Here is a 19,770-nt window from a genome sequence, read left to right as displayed (position 1 = left end):
CATGCCAGCCCCGTCACTTTTTCCTGCCCTCCCTGCCCGCCGGAATCCCAGACCCTCTGGCACAATCCCAAGACCCACCTTAGAGATGCTGAGACCACAGCAATCTCCACAAACAGCTGTCACTGCAGGACCCTATCGCTGCTGAGGCCTAACCACTCAACAGCCCCTGCCCTGTATCCCCCAAAAAGCAGATTCAGAGCTGGCCACATCCCTGAAGGTCATCTAGCTGCTGTGGTCTGAATGTTTTGCCCTTAAAAACTCATATGTTAAAATCCTAACCCCAGGCTGGGCACAGTGGCTCACACCTATAATCCCAGCACTTTGGGAGGCTGAGGCGGGCAGATCACCTGAAGTCAGAAGTTCGAGAGCAGCCTGGCCAACATGGCAAAACCCTGTCTCTACCAAAAATACAAAAATTAGCCTGATGTGGTGGCACACACCTATAATCCCAGCTACTCGGGAGGCTGAGGCAGAAGAATTGCTTGAATCTGGGAGGCAGAGGTTGCAGTGAGCTGAGATCGCGTCACTGCACTCCAGCCTGGGCAACAGAGCCAGACTCTGTCTCACACACAAAAAAGAAATCCTAATCCCCAAGGTCATGGTATTAGGAGGTGGGGGCTTTAGGTGGGGAGGGGTAATTAGTTCATAAGGGCAGAACCCTCAGGAATGGGATCAGTGCCCTTATAATAGGGACCCCAGAGAGCTGCCTTGTCACACCTTCTGAGGGATACAGCAAGAAAGCAAGATCAATGAAAAAGTGGGCCCTCATCAGATACTGAATCAATGCCTTAGTCCTGCACTTCTCAGCCTCTAGAACCGTGAAACATAAATTTCCGTTGTTTTTAAGCTACCCAGTTCATGGTGTTTTGGCATAGCAGCCTGATTGCACTAAAATATTAGGGGCCAGGCGCAGTGGCTCACACCTGTAATCACAGTACTTTGGGAGGCTGAGGTAGGCAGACTGCTTGAGCCCAAGAGTTCAAGACCAGCCTGGGCAACATAGCAAGACCCCATCTCATTTACAAAAAATAAAAAAAAAAAAACATAGTAAAATGCTCTCTTTCCACAGATGAGGCAACTGAGGCACAGGAGAGTGATATGCCCCCATTCACATGGCAAGTGGCCACAAGGACAGAATTGGGACTCAGGGCTCCTTTCTCCAGACCCAAGGCTCCCTGGCTGGGCTGCACTGCCTCTGGCCTAAGGCAAAGGGGAAGACTATGTTGTGAACACACAGAGATGTGCCAGTATGGAATTATGCTAGTCAGTCACTGTGTGTTGGTGGAGAGCGTGTGACTCACATGCCTGCCAGGGGGCAGGGGTGGGGGGACTCACTGGAGGTGAGATGGGGTTTGAACAGCTGCCTTAGAGAGCCAGAGACCCTGAGTGCAGAGACGGGGACACCAGGAGGGCCAACGGGTGAATCTCTGACTGCAACGCACTTGACGTATATTATCTCATTTAATCCCGACCCAAAAAAGAGGTGCCAACTCTTAACAACTCAATATCAAGTCAATTTTTTTAAAATGTGAAGATGTGCGAAAGATTTGAAAATACATACAGATGCCAAATAAGCACATTAAAAAGATGTTCAGGATCATTTGTCATCAGGGTCATGCACTAGAATGACAGATTTAAAAGACTGACGATACCAACCTCTGGGGAGGATATGAGTAACTGGAACTCACATACACTGCTGGTGAGCAGTGAGAGCGTACAGCCACTCTGGAAGACAGTTTTGTAGTTTCTTACAAATGGAGACATACCCTTCTCATATGACCCAGCAATTCAACTCTTAGGTACCTATCCAGGAGAAATACAAATAGGCGCAGAAGAAGACTTGTACACAGCAGCATAATCGTAACAGCAAACATTGAGCCCAACTCAATGTCCATCAACTGATGAATAGACGAACACAATGTGGTAGATCCACACCATAAAATACCACACAGCGGTTGGGTGTAGTGGCTCTCGCCTGTAATCCCAGCACTTTGGAGGCCGAGGTGGGCGGATCACCTGAGGCTGGAAGTTCGAGACCAGCCTGACCAACATGAAGAAACCCTGTCTCTACTAAAACTACAAAATTAGCCAGGCGTGGTGGTGCATGCCTGTAATCCCAGTTACTCAGGAGGCTGAGGCAGGAGAATTGCCTGAACCCAGAAGGCAGAGGTTGCGGTGAGCCCAAATTGTGCCATTGCACTCCAGCCTGGGCAACAAGAGTGAAACTCCATCTCAAAAAAAAAAAAAAAAAAAAAACAACACAACAAAAAGGAGCAAACTACAGATAGACACAACAATATGGGTGAATCTCAAAACTGTCACCAAGAGAAACAAGCCAAGCCCCAGACACTTACACTGTATAACCCCATGAAAACTGCAGGAGCAGAGAGCAGGTCGGTGGAGGAGGGACTCAACTGCACAAGGGTACGTTTTGGGGGATGGAACTGCTGGGGATACTGAATGTGGTGGCCACACAACAGCGTACATTTGCCAATGCTGATCAAACCGAACACTTAGGCCAGGTGTGGTGGCTCACGCCTGTAATCCCAGCACTTTGGAAAGTCAAGGCAAGCACATCACCTGAGGTCAGGAGTTCGAGACCAGGCTGGTCAACATGGTAAAACCCCATCTCCACTAAATATACAAAAATTTGCCAGGCGTAGTGGCACATGCCTATAGTCCCAGCTACTCAAGAGGCTGAGGCAGGACGATTGCTTGAACCCAGGAGATGGAGGTTGCAGTGAGCTGAGATTGCACCAGTGTACTCCAGCCTGGGCAACAGAACAAGACTCTATCGCAAAAAAATTAAAATAAAGTGCTGCACACGGCTCCTGTGAGATTTCTACTGGGTGGCACACTCTGAGTCTTAAGTCTTCTGTGACCCTGAGGACACCTCTTGCTCACCTCAGGGTACTCAGGACTGAGCCCAGTGCCTGTTGCAGGTAAGAGTTTAATAAATATCTGTTAGAGGCATGCAAAAGCCCCAGAAAGTTGGTGTTTTCATTCCCATTGAACAAAAAGAAAAGTGAGGGCTTGCAGGAGTGGCAACTCTTCACATCCTGACCCCTGGCTGGCGACACAGGGCTTAGGCTCTGTGAATCATGGGCTCTGGGCAGGACACCAGCTGAACCCCACTTCTATCATGCATTAGTCACATTATCTTGGGTTCATGACTTAATTTCCCTAAACTGTCTCCCCAACTGTAAACCAAGGACCACTGGTACCTCCTCTGCTGGACCATATGAAGATGAAATCAGTGAATGTGTGCAGAGCAACACCCGGATGGCTCGACGCACAGCACAGCAAGGGCTCCAACTCCTCAGCTGCCCTCACCTCATCCCCCCATACCACAGTTGACCCTGCACTGAACTCCCAGCAACCGCCAGCTGCCACCGACGTGAACCTTCAGAACCAAGACTAGAACTAGGGGCCTCGCCCAGGTGCCATCTGTGAATGGCCAGCAGTCCCTGGCTCTCAACGTAGGCAGCCAGCAGGGCAGAGCTGGACTGGGCTGGGCCACAGCAGCCACCCTCCCTTAACAACCACGATCATCACATCACTCTCCTCATTCCGCTTTGTCCGGGAAGCCATTCAGGGGAGGTTTCCATCTGCTCCTGGCCTTCCTCAAGAACCAGGAGGCCCCAGCTCTGCTCTGGGCCCTGGGGCAAGTCCTCCACCCCTGGAAGAACAGGTGCACAGCCCAAGTCAGCCCAGTTCTCTTCAACCCTCTGCCCCCACCAGGTTTGGGCCTCTAGCACCTGACTGGCCTATCTCCTTCCCTTTCGAATCTGATCCAAGAGGGCAGGGCAGAGTCTCGCCATTACTTTACCTCTCCACCCTCTCTGGTTACTGATGATGGGCCAAGGCTGGTTCTCAACCTTGAGAACCAAAGACCAAAGTAGGCACCAAAGACGGGGCCATCTACTTCAACGGCAATGATACTTATTCCTGAGTAGTGAGCTGTAGGGTGGTATTAATTTTCTCCTGTTTTGCTCATCCATCACTTCTAAGTATCTTACAATGAACATGATTACCCTAGGAACATTTTTTTTTTTTTTTTTGAGACAGAGCCTGTCTCTGTCACCCAGGCTGGAGTGCAGTGGCACGATCCCGGTTCACTGCAAGCTCCACCTCCCAGGATCACGCCATTCTCCTGCCTCAGCCTCCTGAGTAGCTGGGACTACAGGCACCTGCCACCGTGCCGGGCTAATTTTTTTTTTTTTTTTTGTATTTTTAGTAGAGATGAGGTTTCACCGTGTTAGCCAGGACGGTCTCAACCTCCTGACCTCGTGATACACCCGCCTCGGCCTCCCAAAGTGCTGGGATTACAGGCGTGAGCCACCACGCCCGGTCAGGAACATTTTCTTTTTAAGTGAAGTTATTTGTATAAGTTTCCAAGGTGGACAAAGGTCACAACTCTTCACCCAGAGAACCCTCACCCTGCCCACCCCAAAGCACCCCATGCTCCTCCAGCCCCGTGTCCTTAACCCTGGCCCTCCACCCAGACGCACTCTGCCCACTGCAGCACATGTTCCCCTGACGATAATTCCACTCGTACAGCCTGGTAGGATTTTTGTGTCTTTGCTACAACCCTCAAGGGAGCCGAGAATTAGGATCCCACTTTACAGAAGAGGCGACAGCTGAGCTAAGTCAAAGATATGAACCTCCCAGGTGACAGGCTTCATGGAGGCAGAGGCTCCTGGCCCCGACTCCTTCATCTCTTGGGGGTCCCACAGACCCGTCCTTCATGACCTCTGCTCCTCAGCCTCTTTCTCTTTAAAACTAGGAAGAGCCCAATAAAAGCTAAAATAAAGTTGTCTGGGGGCTGGGATCACAGGAACCCTTCACCTGCTAAATTATCTCTTTCTCAAGTGTTTTTATATTTTTCTAAACTAGAAAAAAAGTTTAAAAGTTAAAAACAGAAAATAGAGGACGTGTGGAAATGCAGCCCTTTGCTCTGCAGGCGGGGCTGCCACTGTTAGGGGGGCAGCCCTGAATTCCAGGCTTCAGCCTGCAATCCCTGGGGAGCCTTTGAAGTGAGCGCTGAGTCCTGGCAGGAAGGAGGCCTCATGGCTGTCACACACTGAGATGACAAGTCAAGGTGGGCATGAAGCAGGAAGTGGGCAAAGGTGGACAGAATGACCGGACGGCCCGCAGAGGCACTGTGGCACATGGAGGCCAGTACCCAGGGCCAGCAGAGTGTGGGGATGCAAATCAGGTCAGCCTACTGGGCTGGGAGAAGCTGTGGGGGGATGGGGAAGTCCCTGCCTGCCCTCAGCGAGCAGGGCCAAGCCTCCCTCTCAGCTCACCTGGCAGACGGGCTCTCAGGATGACAAAGCCTGCCCCACAGCCAGCAGCGGTCCCCGGTCACCAGGTGCAGGCCAGCCACCACGGGCCTGCAGGTTCTTGGAATTCAGGACCTTTTCCAGCACCCCTAGTTGCCTGCCTCCAAGTGGGTCTGCTCTGCTGTTCTGTCTATGGGATCTCAGATTGGGGAGCGGGGAAAGGCTATAATAAGCATTCTGAGGACAACTGGGAAAATCTGAGGATGGAGTATATGCTGGATAAATCAACGTCCTCAGATTGTGCCTAAAAGGAGAATGCCCTTGTTCTTAGGAACTACAGGCTGAAGCGTTTGGGGGTAAGGCCTCTTGATGTCTGACATTCATATGATTTAGAGAGAGAAGTAAATGGAACAAATCTTACCTGGTGTTGGCAGACAGGAGACAGTTTACTTACTGCACTCTTCCTATTTTTTATTTTTTGAGACGGAGTCTCACTCTGTCACCAGGCTGGAGGGCAGTGACACGATCTCGGCTCACTGCAACCTCCGCTTCCCAGGTTCAAGCAATTCCTGACTCAGCCTCCCGAGTGGCCGGGACTACAGGCAAGTGCCACCACTCCCGGCTAATTTTTTTATTTTTTTATTTTTTGCAGAGATGGGGTTTCACCATGTTGGCCAGACTGGTCTCGAAATCCTAACCTCAAATGATGCACTGACCTCAGCCTCCCAAAGTGGTGAGATTACAGGCATAAGCCACCGCGTCCGGCGAACTCTTTCAATTTGTCTGTAGGTTTAAAATTTTTCCAAATAAAAAAATGGGGGTTAAAATTTTTCAAAAATAAAACTGAGAAGTGTTAAGGGGTCTTATGAGAAGTGCTCCATGGACTCCTTCTGGTTCTGCCCGAGGACCCAGAGGACGCACCCTAACTGGAGGGAGACAGCTTGTGGCCCACAGGCCAAAAGGGGTTGCTCTCAGGAGCAATCTGTATGATCCTCATAGTTTTGTATTTCCCATGCTAATTAGCCACCCGTACTTTGAAATCAATGAATTTCAAATAAAAATCTAGATCTCGGCCGGGTGCGGTGGCTCACGCCTGTAATCCCAATACTTTCGGAGGCCGAGGCGAGTGGATCACGAGGTCAGGAGATCGAGACCATCCTGGCTAACATGGTGAAACCCTGTCTCTACTAAACAAACACACACACACACACACACACACACACACACACACACACAAAATCTAGATTTCTGGCTTCTCTTGGTGAATTAAAAAATATGCAACAACAAGGTGCCACTGGAGGAGGTGAGTGGGGGCTGGACTCAGGCAGGGATCCCGGCAGTCTACCAGACTGGCTGGGCCTCCACACTGCACTTGGTCCCTGCCCTGGCCTCTTGCAGGCTAGAAGGGGACTGTGATCCCAGTCTAACCCTGTCCTGGGGTGGGCCTTCCACTGCTGTACCGTGTTCACTTGTGTCCCAGAACCTGCAGAGCTTCCTCGCTTTTCCCAAGCCTTTCAGTCCCCGGCCTCTTGGCCACTGTCCTATGAATGAGCTTGGCCCTTGCCCTCAGGCCTCAGGAGCCCAGACACAGACCACACTTTCTTGGCATGCTCTGACCACACTAAGAAGAGGTCACTGCCTCCCTAATTCTAACCACTGCCACTGAGCTGTCTGCTAACACCTCTAAAGCTTTTCTCCCTCAGGCTCGGCCCCTGCTTCCTGCTTCCTGGCCAAAAGCATGGGTTTTCTGGTCCCAAGGCAGGACTGATATCCCCACTGGGAAATCTCTCTGTGACAGACTCAAGCCCTGAAGCTCTGGTCCAGCTTTTCAGCCTGGGAATGGCCCAGATTTAATCAAAAAGCTCACAATGCCTTCATCCCCCAGAAGCAGGGACAGTTGGCTGAGAACACAGCTGCCCAGAGCCAAGACTGCATTCCCCACCTCCCTAGCAGCGACCTGGGGCTATTAAGCGGCCTTTAAGAGGTGTGATTAGGCCTTGAGGGCTCTGTCCTTATGGTGGATTCCATGCCTTTTTTTGAGAGGGAGTCTCGCTCTGTTGCCCAGGCTGGAGTGCAGTGGCATGATCTCGGCTCACCGCAAGCTCCGCCTCAAGGGTTCAGCCATTCTCCTGCCCCAGTCTCCTGAGTACCTGGGACTATAGGCACCCACCACCACACCCGGCTAATTTTTGTATTTTTAGTCGAGATGGAGTTTCACCATGTTGGCTAGGCTGGTCTCGAACTCCTAACCTCATGATCCACCCATCTCGGCCTCCCACAGTGCTGGGATTACAGACATGAGCCACCATGCCCAGGACTCGATGCCTTTTAAAAGAGGGATTTGGGGAATGAGTTTTATCTGTTTCACATGCTCATTTGCCCTTCTGCCTTCTGCCATAAGAGGACACAGCAAGAAGGCCCGTGCCAGATGCCAAGCAGATATCAGTGCTGTGCTCTTAGACTTCCCAGTCTCTAGAATTGTAAGTCAAATAAATTTCTGTTCATTATAAATTACCCAGTCCATGGTATTCTGTGATAGCAGCAGAAAATGGACTAAGACAGGGACATAAGGGTCAGTATAAGATGCCAAGTTCTGGAATCCTTCCTTACAAGACCCCTTTCCTCCCTGTCTCGATCCTGTTGCCTGGACACAGATGTGATAACTAAAGTTTCACAGCCATCTTGAACCATGAGCCCTCGAAGCCACGACCTGGGAACGGTGCAGTGGACATCAAGTTCCCCAAGGAAACTAGGGTAGAGCTACTATACCAGACCTGGTCTGCAAAACTCTGGGCTTAGACAAGACGAAGAAATAAACTTCCAACTTGTGTAAACCACTGTTATCTGGCTTTTCCTATTACTTGCAGCCAAATCTAATCCTGATTAATGCACTCTGTTATTTTTAGGTTTGGCCCTCAGTGATCACAAGCCACATGGGAACAGGAGAGAATTTATGTCTTTCTCCTCTTGCAGGAGAATGTCAAGTTTCCCCACCGGTGAACGCCAGGCTACACTGTGGGCTGGCAGCTCCATGTTTGGGCAGAGTGACTCCAGGATCCTGAGAGCCCAGGATCCACGTGCGCAGTGTACAGAACACAGAAGACATAATCCCTGCCCACCAGGGCCTGCAAGATAGCTGAGGATATGCACACATGAGATGCGTACTGTTAGAGCACCATCAACTAACTGCGAGACAGCATGGTAAAGCAGCTTTCCCTGAGTCAGCGGCAGAGATTTCCAAAGTCCCAAGCTGCTAAATGTTTGTTCCACTCTATAGATAGAGATGTGGCCTCTACTGCTTCAAAGTGGCAGAGAAAGACCACAGCCTCTCTCCATCTGAAGGGCAGAGTCTCTCTTTTGCTCTCTAGGGAGCCTTCTGAGCCAAGGATGTCCCTGGGAAGCAAGAAGGTGTTATCTGGATGGGAGGGACCCTGCCCTGTTGGTTCTTTCAGGAAGGAGCAGAGGGAGCGGTGTGTAACAATTAGGAAGGAGCTGGTCAACTCAGGGAAAGGCAATGCCTTCTTCTCCTGAAAGAGCTTGAGCTCCTGTCCATCTCCAGGTTCCATGCAGCCAGGTGTTGGAGGCAAACGCCTTTGGGGTGGGGGGCCCAGGGAGAATAGGGTTAAGAGTATCTGGAATGCTCATGTGCTCAGTTCCAGGAAGTGGGGCATTTGGACATTTCAAGGTCAGCAGGAACTCAGAGTGACCTGAGACCTCACCCAGGGCTCTGCCCTGCTGACACTCTCCTGGCTGCCACCAGGGAGTAGGCCCAGAGTGCCAGTGGGAGAGCATGCTTCAGCCCCACTTCCAACCTCCAGCAATCTCGCAGGGACCTAAAGAATCATTTCAAGGAGCTGGGGAGAACCATGACCTGGATTCTGGGCATCTGTCTCCATCCCACCCATCCCTGTGGCCTCCAGTCTAAACTCCTTTGCCCAGTACTCAAGTACCCCCTTACCCACTCTTATCTCAACACCACGAATTTGCCCCACACATCCCCAATATTTTAGGCAAATCTAGATCCCAGCTGCCCTGTAGTGTTGAACAGAAAAAAAAGCCCGACTAGAAGTTTTCCTCCAGCCCTGACTTGCCAAGAGTTCAGCACAGCTCACGCTTATTTCCATCTGGACGAGATAGATGGGTGGCTTTCAAACATTTCAGCAGCTGAATTCTTTGTGCAAAATCAATGTTTCCTGAAAGTCCTGTGTGTCAAACAGCCAGGAGCAGAGCTGGTATACTGGCTGCACACTCAGAAGACGCTACAGCACTTCCTGCCCTGAGACCCACCCTTTGCCCTCCTAGACAGAAGACGTTCCAGAGCTGCCCCACAGAGCTGCTCAAGGCCCTCAAGGCCCTCCCAGGACATAAGGCCCTTCCTTGCCCTCACCCTTGTGGGTCCCACAACCAGGCATGCCAACCCACCCTCACCCCCTTCAGTACATCCATCAACATCCAGTGGAAATGAATGGGCCTCCTGCTCCAAGCCGAGCAGCACTCAGCCCGTGCTCCACCCAGCCTGGCCCTGACCCCAGTGGCCTGGCGTTTCCTAAGTACATGCCTCACCTCCCCACTCCAGGTCTCATGTTCCTTCTGTGGGGCAGCCCCACTAACAACGTTCAGCCTATAATAGTTGTAGATTCCAAATGTCACTTTATCAAGTGCATTTTGCACTGGCTATCTCATTGGAACTTCAGGACAACCTTATGAGGAAGAAAGAAGCACAGGGCAACTGTCCCATCCAGCAGGTGAAAAAAACAGGCCTGGCCGGGCACGGTGGCTCAAGCCTGTAATCCCAGCACTTTGGGAGGCCGAGACGGGTGGATCACGAGGTCAGGAGATCGAGACCATCCTGGCTAACACGGTGAAACCCCGTCTCTACTAAAAAATACAAAAAACTAGCCGGGCGAGGTGGCGGGCACCTGTAGTCCCAGCTACTTGGGAGGCTGAGGCAGGAGAATGGCGTAAACCTGGGAGGCGGAACTTGCAGTGAGCTGAGATCCGGCCACTGCACTCCAGCCTGGGCGACAGAGTGAAACTCCCTCTCAAAAAAGAAAAAAGAAAAAAACAGGCCAGAGAGTTCTCTACAAGACAAGACAGAGCCCAGCCTCCGTTTCCTCAGCTGGCTCTTCCTGCACTCCACCTACCACTCCCTCATTCCTCTGCAGAAGCCACCCCAGCTTTCCCAACAGACACTGGGAAGCTTAGAGCAGGGACTGGCAGGAGGCAAAGAACACATGGGACCCAGGGGGAGAGTACCCCTTCCAGAGCCACGGCCTCTCACATGCCCCTGGCAGCCAGATGCCCAGAGTGAGTAACAATGGAGCTAAAAATAGGGCCCAACTCTGGGGGATGGCAGGGGGCCGAGTGGCCAGCTGGAGGAAACATCTGCCTCAGCTGGAGAACAAACCCAGAGGAAGCTGCCCTGCTGCAGGGTTCCCCTACTGTGGGTGCAGGGCACATGAAACGTCCAGGTCTGTACCAAGGGCAGCGGCTCAGACCAGCCCCTCACCTGCCCTGGGCCTGGTCCCACAGCTACCACAGGCCGGCACACACACACACACACACACACACACACACCACACACTGGTCCCGCAGCTCCCACAGGCCTGCACACACACACACACACGCACATACACTGGTCCCGCAGCTCCCACAGGCCTGCACACACATACACACACACACACACACACACACACACACACACACAGGTCCCGCAGCTCCCACAGGCCTGCACACACAACACACACACACACACACACACACGCCGTAGAGAGTGGAAACTCATCTTGGGCACCCATGTGTGTCTTAAGAGTTGAGAGCCAGAAGTACCTTTGAGACCCAAGTCTGACTCTTTCATTTTACAAAGGAGGAAACGGTCCACGGGTGGCCGGAGACCTGCCCACAGTCACAAGAACAGTGGGCGGTGGTGCTGGGACAGGGGTCTCCTGCTCCTCACTCTCTATGGCACCCCCCGCTCATGCGCATCACTGGGCACGTCCAGCCAGGGCCAGGGACCACCCTGATCCCAAGGAGGCAGATTCCACTTTAAGCGTATCAGTTAGACTCAGGGTACAGCACGTGGCAGTCCAGGAGCACGCTGGGCTGGCCCAGCCCTTCTCCAACCTGCTGCTCCCCAACTCCCATGCCCTAAACTCCAGCCAGTGCACCTCCTCACAGTCCGCAGAATGGGCACCATCAACAGGCCTTGGCAAATAATCAACATCAATAACAAAAATAATATGAAAGCCGAGGAGCATCTTACTGGACCAGGGGGTGGGAGCGGGGTGTTCTGCAGTCTGTTTACGGCAGAAATGTTGCCTTTGAAGATCCTTGACATGTTCCATAAACAACAAGGCTAGGCCGTCTCTCAAATGGTCTGGTCCAGCCAGTTTTCCTGCAGCGACAGAACAGATGCTGCTGTTTCTTCTGTGGAGCAGTGGAAGTCTGAGGGCCACACACCAGCCCCTAACTCACTCATTCCACATCTTCCTGACTGGCTCAGCCTTCTTGTCCAGCCCACTCCCTGCACCAGGGGCCTTCCTTACCCTCCCCTCCATTCCTTCCCACCACAGGGGTCTCCGTGGGGGCCCACCAGGCAGGAGCTAGGGCTGGCCTTCAATGGCATCCTCCGGGCCTGGCCTGTGCTTGGCACAAAGGAGCCACTTGGATACACAAAACTGGGAAAATTTTTAAAAAACAATAAAAAGCTAGCCTGGGCAAGATGGTGAGACCTCATCTCTACTAACACATACATACACCACACACACACACACACACACACACACACACACACAAATGTAATAATTAGCCAGCATGGTGGTATGTACATGTGGTCCCAGCACTTTGGGAGGCCAAGGCTGGCAGATAGCTTGAGGTCAAGAGTTCAAGACCAGCTTGGGCAACATGGCGAAAGCCCATCTCTACTAAAAGCACAAAAATTAGCCAAGTGTGGTGGCGCACACCTTTGGTCCCAGCTACTTGGGAGGCTAAGGTGGGAGGATCACTTGAGCCCAGGTCAAGGCTGCGGTAAGTTGTGATCACACCACTGCACTCCAGCCTGGGCGACAAGAGCGAAACCCTCTAAAAAATTTTTTTTTAGAGGCAGGGTTTCGCTCTTGTCGCCCAGGCTGGAGTGCAGTGAGGGTTTCGCTCTTGTCGCCCAGGCTGGAGTACAGTGGTGTGATCTCGGTTCACCGCAACCTCCACCTCCTGGGTTCAAGCGATTCTCCTGCCTTAGCCTCCAAGTAGCTGGGATTACAGGCACCCGCCACCATGCCCAGCTAAATTTTTTTTTTTTTTTTGTATTTTTAGTAGAGACGGGGTTTCACCATGGCTGGTTCAGGCTGATCTTGAACTCCTGACCTCAGGTCATCCATCCACCTCGACCTCCCAAAATGCTGGGATTACAGGCATGAGTCACCATGCCTGGCCTAAAAAAAATTTTTTTAATAAAAAGATGTTTTTTTAAAGGATCAACTTTGCAGGTGTCTGTGTTGTGAAAATAAACCAGACAGCACAGATGGGGTTTTAGCCCAGGTCCCAGAATACAACATACAGCCCATAAGTGGCCACCATGTGTTGACTGCCTAAAAGAAAACGCTGGGCGGAAGGCGCTGACCTCTGACAGCCCCCACCCCCAGGTGAGAAGGCTAAGGAGGAGGACACATGGAAGCCAGAGGTCAGGGAAGCCCTTTCAGGTCAGAAGGAGGACAGAGTGACTCTAAGGGGGCTCCTCTCTGAGAGGCAGATCCCACCCATGAGGGAGTTGCCTGGCTGAGACCCCTGGGTCTCTCGATGAGTCGTGCCCTCCCCGCCACTCAGAGGGGCAAGAAAAATGGGGCACTTATCAAGTCCCCTGGGCCCCTCACTCACTCCTGAGGACCAAACATGTTAGCACCTTGAGCAGGATTTGAAATCACAAACACTGAATTCTTAACCCAATGGCTTCCACCTCCACTCCCCCAGGCTGTGTCTTTCAGGTTCGTTGGGGGAATGGATAATAATGGCAGCAGGTAACATGTGCTGAACTCGCCGGGCGCGGTGGCTCAAGCCTGTAATCCCAGCACTTTGGGAGGCCGAGACGGGCGGATCACGAGGTCAGGAGATCGAGACCATCCTGGCTAACACGGTGAAACCCCGCCTCTACTAAAAATACAAAAACTAGCCGGGCGAGGTGGCGGCGCCTGTAGTCCCAGCTACTCGGGAGGCTGAGGCAGGAGAATGGCGTAAACCTGGGAGATGGAGCTTGCAGTGAGCTGAGATCCGGCCACTGCACTCCAGTCCAGGCGACAGAGCGAGACTCCGCCTCAAAAAAAAAAAACAAACAAAAAAAAAAACATGTGCTGAACTCCAAGAGCGTGCCAGGCACCAGGCTCAGCAGTGTATCTGTCATCTAATCCTACAGTTCTGAAAGCAGGCTCCACAGACTCCAGGGCCCAGTGCCTTCCTTCCAGGGGTTCAGGGGTCAACAGGATTCTCACGGCAGCACTAACGCGTAACTGCCTTTCACTGGAATGACATTTGGTGGCTCAAAAGCCATGGGGGGTGAAACTGCTAGAGGCTCAGTAGAAACAAGGCAGGAGCCCCAAAATGGGCCAGTCTCACTGTGTTCCCAGAGACATGCACTCACAGTGACAAAATTCGCCAATGTCACATAAGGGTCCATGATGAGGCAGTAAAAATGATTAGTTTCACTGAATCTTAGCCTTTGGGTACATGCCCATTTGACATTCTATGTGATAAAATGGGAAGGGCATGTAAGGCCCAAGAATGACAGGGGTCTAGAAATCACACAGAGTTCGTCACAGTTGGAGCTGACCCAGCCTCTGGTCCAAAGAACATTATTTTTATTTTATTTTATTTCTGAGATGGGGGTCTTGCTTTGTCACCCAGGCTGGAGTGCAGTGGCACGATCATGGTTCACCACATCCTTAACCCGGGCTCAAGCCATCCTCCCACCACCTCAGCCTCCCAAATAACTGGGACTACAGGTGTGTGCCACCATGCCCGGCTAACTTTTGTATTTTGGGTAGATATAGGGTTTGGCCATGTTGTCCAGGATGGTCTCCAACTCCTGGGCTAAAGTGATCCGCCTGCCTCAGCCTCCCAAAATGCTGGGACTACAGACATGAGCCACTACACCTGGCCGGGAACACCATTTTTACTTGACAGAATGACCAACAAACAGTGGGTTTTCAGATATGAGTATTTGGCAGACTTTTTTTTTCTTTTCTTTTTTTTTGAGACAGAGTTTCTCTCTTGTTGCCCAGGCTGGAGTACAATGGCGCGATCTCAGCTCACTGCAACCTCCGTCTCCCAGGTTGAAGCAATTCTCCTGCCTCAGTCTCCCGAGTAGTTGAAATTACAGGCATGCGCCACCACGCCCGGCTAATTTTTGTATTTTTTTTTAGTAGAGATGAGGTTTCCCCATGTTGGTCAGGCTAGTCTCGAACTCCCGACCTCAGGTGATCCGCCTGCCTCGGCCTCCCAAAGTGCTGGGATTGTAGGCATGAGCCATCTTGCCCGACCATGGCAGATATTTTCACAAAAATGAGTAAAATGAACCTGTTCCTTCAAAGAAAACAACTGACTGATTTTGTTGCCAATAATAAAGCTGGAGCTGGGAGCTTTCGAGGGACAATTATCATTTTGGAAAGCGTGTGTCACCCACTGTGAGTTCAAAAGCTGCTGAAAACAGAAAGATTTTTCTGATAATAGGTGTGTTGATAGTAACAGATGTGACTTTTTTTTAATGTTGACAGGAAATGTATCCACATTTGGAAGATCTGTGTAACACACAGGGCCAATATTTCCCCAAAGACAGATGCCTGATATTACAAAATCCCGTAACAGAGCCATTCACACTGCAACACAGTCCAGAGGATCTTAACGTGACGAGGTACAAAATGTTCATTAATGTGCTTTCAGACTCCGCATTTCAACTAGCTTTAAGAATCAACCACCTGTCAAATTTTTATGTAGGAGCAAAGGAAAATATCTAGAAGCTAATAAAATATTCCTCCCTTTTCACAATACATATCTGTGGTGAAGCCAATTTTCTTCACCATACTTCAGTCAAAACAATGTATCACAATAGATTGAGTGCAGAGGCAGACATGAGAATCTAGCTGTCTTCTGTTAAGCCAGACACGAAAGAGGCTTGCAAATCTGTAAGGTAATGCCACTCTTCCCATTCAATTTTTTGTTTTGGAACATATATTTTCCAGGAAAAATAATAGATTTTATTTATGTTGCCATATAATAGGTTTGTTATAAATGAATTTATAAATATGTGTTTTTGTTTGTTAGTTTTCTGAGACGGAGTCTTGATCTGTCACCCAGGCCAGAGTGCAGTGGTGTAATCTCGGCTCACTGCAACCTCTACCTCCCAGGTTCAAGCGATTCTCCTGCCTCAGCTTCCCGAGTAGCTGAGATCACAGGCACGTGCTACCATGCCTAATTTTTGTATTTTTAGTAGAGACAGGGTTTCACCATGTTGGCCAGGCTGGTCTCGAACTCCTGACCTCGGGTGATCTGCCCACCTCGGCCTCCCAAAGTGCTGGGATTACAGGCGTGAGCCACTGTGTCCAGCCAAAATATGTGTTTTAAATAAACTGTTTCAATTTCCAGTGTGGTAGCTATTGATATATGTATATAAGCCACACAGAAGCTCTTAGAGTCATCAATTTTTAAGTGTAAAGGAGCCCTGAGAATACGTTTACAAACAGTTTGATTTCACCTTCATAACCCTTACCTCACTCCCATTTTTGCAGGTGCAGACACTGAGGCCCAGACAGTCCGGGTTAACTTGCCCCAAGGGTGCACAGGTGGCTGAGCAGGGCTCAAAGTCAGGCAGCCAGGCTTCCCGGGCATGCTCTTTATAGCTGCCCCTCATCTTACATTACTCTCCCAAAGGAAGTGCAGAAGGATAAAAGAAGACGTGATACGAGGGAAGCCACAGACATGAAAGAAGAGAACGTAAGTAAGTATTTGTATAATCTTGGGGCAGAAAAGAACTTTCTACACAAAATTCTGGAGGCAGAACACATAGTTAAAGATGGATAGATCAGACTGCATAAAAAATAACCAGCTTTTCACCAATCAGAAGAAAACAAAACACGAAGTTACAAGGCAAATGACAAACTGGATAAAAATATTTTCAAGGTATTTTTATTATTTCTCATTCTCTTTTTTTCTTCTGAGACAGAGTCTCACTCTGTCACTCAGGCTGGAGTGGAGTGGCGTGATACAGGTTCACCACAGCCTCCACCTCCCAGGTTCAAGCGATTCATGTCTCAGCCTGCTGAGTAGCTGGGACTACAGGCACATGCCACCACACCTGGCTGATTTTTTTATTTTTAGTAGAGACAGGGTTTCGCCATGTTGGCCAGGCTGTTCTCGAACTCCTGACCTAAGGTGATCCACCCACCTTGGCTTCCCTAAGTGCTGGGATTACAGGCATGAGCCACTGTGCCCGGCCTATTATCTCATTCAACATACGGATTATTTTTCAAACAAATGGGAAAACAAGTACATCTTGAAAGTAAAGCAGACCAAAAATAACAAGCAAAATAGAAAGAGAAGAAATACAAATGGTCAATGAACATGAGACACAAGGTCCAACCTAACTTGTAATGGAAAACCTAGAAATCGGCCGGGCACGGTGGCTGACTCCTGTAATCCCAGCACTTTGGGAGGCCAAGGCAAGCAGATCACCTGAGGTCAGGAGTTTGAGACCAGCCTGACCAACATGGAGAAACCCTGTCTCTACTACAAATACAAAATTAGCTGGGCATGGTGGTGCATGCCTGCAATCCCAGCTACTCAGGAGGCTGAGGCAGGAGAATTTGAACCCAGGATGTGGAGGTTGCAGTGAGCTGAGATCATGCCACTGCACTCCAGCCTGGGCAACAAGAGCGAAACTCTGAAAGAAAAGAGGAGAGCGGAGGGGAGGAGAGGAGACGTGAGGCGAGGGGATGGAAGGGGAGGGGAGGGGAGAGAAAAGACCAGACCCAGAAACAATGAGAATCATGCAGTGTCCATCATCACATTGGAAGTGAACCAGGGTGGAAACGCCCATGTGAGCATGGGCACTGGGGACGGGCTCTCTCCTGAGCACCTGGCAGGATGTAAACCAGTAATAATTCTAAAATATCTTTAAAATGGCCTTTTTAGATTAATGGAACCGGGTAGTATTTGCTTATGTTGGCTTCTTTCGCCCCATATCCTGTTAGGGATATTCATCCACCACTCCATCCATTTTCATGACTACACAATGACGTCCATGATACATTCGACTTCAACCACTGTGAATGTGAAAGATATTTCTAGTTTTTCACTAATATCAACAAAACTGTCCTGCAGACCCTTTGACCCTGCAATCCTTCTATCAATGTATCCAAAGGAAACAGGGAAAGACAGGGCCACAAAGGTATCCAGTACCGTTTTGTTGATATTAGTGAAAGATTAGAAATGTCTTTCACACCAACAGTGCTTGAAGTTGAATGTATCATGGACATCATTAAGGTCATGAAAATGGATGGAGCAGCAGATGAACATCCTTAAGAGGACATGGAGCGAGAAAAGCCAACATAAGCAAATACTACATGATCCCATATATCTAAAACTCAGAAACAGGCAAAACTAGTCTATGATGTTGAAAGTCAGGCAAGAAGTCCTGCTGAGAGCAGGAAGAGGGTGTGGTGCTGGGATACAGAAGTCTGTGTTTTTTGTAGAGATGGGGGTCTCATCTCACTATGTTGCCCAGGTTGGTCTCAAATTCCTGGCCTTAACTAATCCTCCTGCCTCAGTCTCCCAGGGCACTGGGATTACAGGCATGAGCCACTGTCCTTGGCTCTTTTATGGATGTTAAACTTCGAATGAAGTAGCAGCTTATTTACTGGTGTAGAAAAGTATCTACTATATGTCTAGTTTTAAAAACAAATAGACACCACAGTATTTGAGTTTTGTTCCATTAAAAAGGGGGAGGCCTCTTGTATACAAATGTGCATGAACATAGATATGCATGCACACGCACGCGCACACACACACACAGAGGAAAAATGTCTGGAAGGACGAATCTCAACACATCAATGGTGAACCGTGGTTATCGCTGGAAAATGGGATCTCAGATGATTTTTCTCAACTTCCTGGATATCTTTATTTTCTCTCATTTCCCTACAGTAAAAATACACTATTTAGAGAAAAAAGAAAGACAAAAAAAAAAAAAACTACACAGTGGCCACTGACACCAGCAACCATGGTTCTGCATCAACTTTACAGCCCAAGAGACCCTGACCCCACGGGGTAAGGACGCTCCCGAGGTGCCAGTGCTGGAACGCTCAACACGTTCCCGTGGGAAAACTGGCCAGTGGGGTCAGAAGGAGCTTCGCAGACCCCGGTGGCATCCCTCACCAGAGGCCCATGGCTTGGCCTCTCTGAGCCTTGCTTTCCTGCAGGGCAGTGAAGGTTAAATAAGGCCACGATGTCCTGTCCAGACCAGGTTAGTTCTCAGGGTAGCTATTACACCCAGGCTCCCCCAGGTTCCAAGAAGGCCCACAGAGGCCGAGAAACTTCCTCACCTCATGCAGTGGGCCTGTGAGGCCTGGTTTTCCCCAGAAACAACCACAGGAGGCACCCTGGCCCACAAAGTCCTCCCCACAATTGGAGTGTGGTCCGGAGGCCCGACCCCAGGAAATCCTCTCCCCTCCCTGGGCCTCAGCATATCCAGGAGTAAAAGGAGCAGGCTGGGCATTGCACTTGACCTCATGTAGCCTCCCTCAGTGGCAGGAACAGTGGGATGGCTTATCCAGACAGGAAGTGACCTCGCCGGATGAAAGACATTCCATCAGGAGCCCCCACCTGCTGGTGGCCTGTGGGGTCATGGGAGCCAGGAATGGGTAGGCATACAGAGACCAAGGAGGAAGCAGGATTTACTGCAGAAGGCCAGGCACACGGCAGACCCCCGGCAGGGAAGTGACTTCATTTCACACATTGTCCTCTTCACTTCCGCCCCTGGCATGGGAGGAACTTAACCCTAAGAGGGCCATATTGCACCGGCTCCAGCCAACTCCACATGGACCAGAGCAAGAGTTCAAGCTTTCTCCTCTCCCCCACCCCTATAATCCCCAATCCACACATAAGGAAACTGAGGCTTGGAGAGGCTGACAGAAGCGCAGGGACTCTAGCACCTGTCCCATCATACTGAGCTGCACAGTGGAAGATGTTAACTGATGGTCAGGAACTCGGGGAAGGCTTCCTGAAAGAGGATGCAGCTGAGCTGGGCCCTAAAGGATGAGCAACATTTGACAGACAGGAAGGGGGAGGAAGCGCACTCTGTGCAGATGGAGCAGCATGGAGACAGAGGTGCTTCCTGCACAGTATTGTGGGAAGAATTAAGGAGCTTGTGAGGCCAGAATATAGGATGAGGTGGGGTAGGCCGAACCCCAGTCCCTGGGGACCATGCCAGGATCTTAGGTGTTGCTCT

The 19,770-nt window shown here is 50.4% G+C and overlaps 1 protein-coding gene across 8 annotated transcripts in view; it reads right to left on the bottom strand.

Moving 5' to 3' along the window:
* Nucleotides 1–19,770, bottom strand: part of PALD1 (phosphatase domain containing paladin 1) — a 112,155-nt gene that overhangs the window by 48,577 nt on the left and 43,808 nt on the right. Inside the window, exon 2 of one of the 8 annotated variants that reach the window (XM_033208524.1) lies at nt 11,548–11,679. The exons of the other annotated variants lie outside the window; for them this stretch is intronic. The gene's annotated coding sequence lies outside the window, so the exon portion shown is untranslated. The remainder of the gene's footprint in view (nt 1–11,547; nt 11,680–19,770) is intronic. 8 annotated transcript variants of the gene reach the window in all.

Source organism: Trachypithecus francoisi, unplaced genomic scaffold, assembly GCF_009764315.1.
Source record: "Trachypithecus francoisi isolate TF-2019V2 unplaced genomic scaffold, Tfra_2.0 Lachesis_group9, whole genome shotgun sequence".
NCBI lineage: Eukaryota > Metazoa > Chordata > Mammalia > Primates > Cercopithecidae > Trachypithecus > Trachypithecus francoisi.
The sequence above is the reverse complement of the archived record's forward strand: the minus strand, read 5'-3'. Positions and strand labels throughout refer to the sequence as shown.